This window comes from Trichomycterus rosablanca, chromosome 15 (genome assembly GCF_030014385.1).
Source record: "Trichomycterus rosablanca isolate fTriRos1 chromosome 15, fTriRos1.hap1, whole genome shotgun sequence".
NCBI lineage: Eukaryota > Metazoa > Chordata > Actinopteri > Siluriformes > Trichomycteridae > Trichomycterus > Trichomycterus rosablanca.
In genome coordinates this window covers 18,694,086-18,698,569 of record NC_086002.1, presented here as the reverse complement: position 1 = coordinate 18,698,569, position 4,484 = coordinate 18,694,086, and the positions used below count along the sequence as shown (strand labels likewise).

At 37.1% G+C, this 4,484-nt stretch overlaps 1 long non-coding RNA gene across 1 annotated transcript; it reads right to left on the bottom strand.

Moving 5' to 3' along the window:
* Positions 1–240: 240 nt before the first annotated feature.
* LOC134328261 (uncharacterized) lies at positions 241–1,563 on the bottom strand. Its single transcript, XR_010014725.1, has 3 exons — positions 1,523–1,563; positions 603–719; positions 241–360 (listed from the first exon to the last, which is right to left on the bottom strand). It is a non-coding gene; the product is annotated as an uncharacterized LOC134328261 (long non-coding RNA).
* Between the last annotated feature and the right edge of the window lie 2,921 nt (positions 1,564–4,484).

Below are 4,484 nucleotides of genomic sequence, written 5' to 3'. Positions count from 1 at the left end.
CCAGCGACCCTCTGATCACTGGTCCAGTACCTTAACCACTAGGCTACAGCTGGCCCATTATAAAAAATCCTGTAAAGTCCTGTAACGTGATTCATCCTGCATTCATCATTTCCTGCTCACACTGATCTGCATGAGCACAATACAAGCTTTCACTGTATGATGCTTCATCCCAGCTGCCTCTGATTCTATTCAATCCAAATCTTATTTTACTCAAGATAAAAAATATCTTACTGAGTTCATCTTTATCTTCAGCTTCTTCCTTCTTCACAGGCTTCATCTGGAAACCTCCACACTGTTGGTCCTCTGGGGTGAGGTGTTCCTCAGGGGTGACGTGTTCCACAGGGATTAAAGATCCTTCACCTGAAATTCATCAATATGTGAAGAAGAAACTCAACAACTGGAGGAAACTGAAGGTTGTGGGTTTAGTTACCACAAATAAATACTACTTAGATTTAATCTAGACTGGAAGTATCAGCACTTCTCCACAGGACAGTACGGTACAGTACAGGTTCTAATCCCACTATCCACATTCTCTTATTATTTCTACTATACTAACCAAACTGTACTGTACTAACATGGCAAATTGCTCCACATTTACTTACAGAAGTAACTTCCATCTTCTTCCTCCTCCTTTTTTATTAGTTTCTCTTGGAATCCTTCATTTTGTAGATCTATGGGGGTGACGTGTCCCTCTTCTGCTGACTGCATTATTAAAAGATCTGACAGGCAGACAGACAGATAGACAAATGTAGTTTATTCCCTATTAATGAGAAATCCAGGAATACTCTTTTAGACTCTTTAACTGTTTATTTTTAATGCTGTGAGGCTGTAAACAGAGTGAAAATGTTGAAACTATTGTGGGACTGAGCAGCATCAGACAGAAAAGACTTCCAATAGAACTTTTTGGGTTGGTTTCACAGACAGGGATTAAGCCTAGTCCTAGACTACACAGCATTTTGAATGGAGATTCTCTATTTAAAGCTAATTGTAGTCCTGGACTATAAGCCTTAATCCCTGTCTGGGAAACAACCCTTTGAGTTTGGTGGAAGTGGTTTAGTGGCCCAAAGTGAAATGATGAAGTCTGATGTTCTTTACATCTAGTTTATCATCCACTCCCAATAACAGTGCTGTACTAATACTTTTAACTTTTACTATAAACCTGTAAAACAACCTGGAAACAAAGCTACAAGAACTCGCTGTTTCTATAAAACATTACAAACTGTAAACAAAGCTGAAAATGTGACGCGTTTATATCAAAATGTTAGATTTAATAATGAATAAACTCTGAATCCGTTACAATCCACTGATTCATCGGTTCAATGAATCGGTTCATCAGTACTGAATCATGTGTGGTGCTAACAGTTAGCGGAGCAGCTAATAGTTTGTGTGTTTAAATAAAACTGGAGTTAAAGCTCCTCAAATCCTCACAGTGATGTTTTATTATAAACTCTAGTTTTATTATTAATTAAAATGTGGTAATAATGAAATATAAGAGTTATAATTAAATACATATTTTACTTACAGATAAGGCTCTACAGTACAAACACAGCAGCTTCTTGTTCTTCTCATGATGTTTAATGACGGTTGGCAGAACTTAAGAAGCAGCAGCGCCACCAACTGGACTGGAGTTGAACAGCAGCTTAGCAATAAATCTCCATTAGTCCTGCATCTCTCAGGTACAGTGTTGGGGGGAACGAACCGATTCTATTGAATGACTCTTTGAAATGAACTAAAAGATCAGAGTCGCTCCTCTAGTATAAGGACATATAATTAAGGAATACACTTGTTTAATGATGTTAAATCTGATTGGTTCATGGCGTGTATGTTTTAAAGCAGAAACAAACACAAGCACATCTCTGCACAAGAGAGGATTTTTCTGAAACTAAATAAATAAAGTAAATAAATGGAATTTGTTTGTAGATGTGATTCCAGTATACAGTATTAATTTGGGTTTAGAATGTAACGTGAAAGTAAAGTAATGAGGAACGAGATTACATTTTTCAGGATGTAATGAGTAAAGTAACCCCATTACAATTTTAGTTAAGTAATAAGTAATGAGTAATGGATTACTGTTTTGAGTAACTACTCCAACACTGCTCAGATAGCTTTAGAGAGGACTACAGTCAGTCCTAGACGTTCTTCCAAGCAGTTTCTCTAATGTCATGTTTTCCAACTCACACATTCACACCAGTAGAAGCTTAAAACTAACACTACAAACCATCTAGTCTATAAGCAGAAGAGGATTCATCTTTATAGACGGTGCTGTTTATGCTTTTACACTTTAAAATATGAGGAGTTTTTTATTACAATAAACACAACAGCAACAATTAATAATTATAAAAATAAAATAATAATAATGTCACAAATCTGTACCTAAGCAACACGCTGTAATTTATTTCTAGCACCACTAGATGAAGACGATGTACAACATTTTGAACGTCACTTTAAAAGTCAGTTGAATGTGTTTTACTGTAGTAAGAATGAAAGTTTGAGCTGATCTTTGTGTCATTGTGTAGCTTTGATGAAGAAAAAGCCGCTGGGTCAGTGTGTAACAGGAGGTTTGGAGTGAAGGTGGGTGGGTGTGGATAAAAGCTTCCAGCACCTGGTATTCCCAGGCGGTCTCCCATCCAAGTACTAACCAGGCCCGACCCTGCTGCTACTTATAGACGTCTAGCTCAAGCCTACATACAAATACATTGACCGTGAGTTTAGTCCCATTTAACAACCATGGACACATCTGCTGACATCAGATTCAAAACCAAACTCTCATCACACAGAGGACTCGGATTTATTCATCAATAAAGAAACACTTGTCTCCTGACCCCTCAGTTGGTCTTGGCCAATTGGTCACCTCCATGATAAGAAAACACCTGAACTACCTCAATAGTATTTATTTATTTATTTTTATTTAGGATTTATATGAACTGAGTTTTATGCACTAGAAGATGGTGGGATAATTAAACGTAAATATGAGTATTACTTTTAACATAGGAGTTTAGCTACCACTAATTTGGTCTATAGATAAACACAAAGAACAAAGACTCATGATGATAGAACAATGCAACACTGTTCAGTCCACAGCCCTCCATTCACACCTTCTCATGTACATTCTGGTTAAGAACGGTTCATTATTAGCTAAGTGGAAATCATCTAAAGACTAGAATTTTGGAGTGTAGACCTAGAAGTGTTAAAGTAAGAGGTGATTCATTTATGAAAACTGAGAAAAAACCATAAAGACCAGGGTAAAATTCTTCCACTTGAAGGTAAAAGTTATTCTGTGTTTATTAAAGTAGATTAGAATAGAATCTTTATTGTCACTATACACAAGTACAATGAAATTTCGAGTGGCATCTCTCCAATAGAGTAGCAGCAGTAGAAGAAAGAAAGACAGTAGTAGTATTAATACAAGTAATTAAAATTATTTACACAGAAAAAAATTTATTTACACTCTAAAAGATAAAAAATAAAATCTCTTGTAACGTGAATTTACATTTTTGCTTTAAATATTAAATATTAACTGTGTGTGTGCAGATGCTGCATAGTTCGTGTGTGACCCGTAGTCCTGTGTTTGTGTGTGCTCAGTCTTTTCCAGTTCTGTGGTGTGTGATGGAGGCCACAGCTCTAGGAAAAAAGCTATTCCTTAGTCTATTTGTGCGTGCTTTTATTGTCCTGAATCGTTTGCCTGATGGTAGTAGCTGGAACAGTGTGTGTCCGGGGTGTGTGGTGTCTTTGATGATGCTGCTAGCCTTCTTCCTGAGTCGGCCAGCATACAACACGTCCAGGTGTGAAAGTTCTGTGCCAATAATTCGTTGAGCTGTTTTCACTATGCGATGCAGATCCTTACGCTCAGCGTAATTAAACTTGAATAATGAACAAAAACTTCAGATTCAGATCTGAGGTTGGTACATTACACCACATTACATTTGATAATTAATAATCATATTCACACCATCATGTACATTTGATAATTGAAGTAGAACAGTTCAAGTGAATATTTGAAAATGAAACACGACTTCAGTCACAAAAACGTAACTTCTGTGTGACCGTACTGGTGTCTATTAAAAATGCTGCTTCCAGTAAAACTTCATCCGCACTATAAGCAGCAATATGGGTCATCCTCTTATGTGAATGCGCTGGTGTAGTGTACTTGAAGGATATTACTTTCACTAAGGTTCTTTTCTGACAGTGGATGGTGATACGACCTCTCTCCTGTGTGAATGCGCTGGTGTTGTTGGACAACATAATGTGCAATAAAATACTTTCTACAATCTTACCAGTGATGTAATTTTTCTATGTGAATACGCTGATGCCGTTTGAGATTATTTTCATGAGCAAAAATCTTTCCACACTCTGAGCAGTGATACGGCTTCTCTCCTGTGTGAACACGCTGGTGTACTGTAAGGACACTACTTTGAGTAAAACTCTTTCCACACTCTAAGCAGTGATACGGTTTCTTTCCTGTGTGAATACGCTGGTGTACTTTA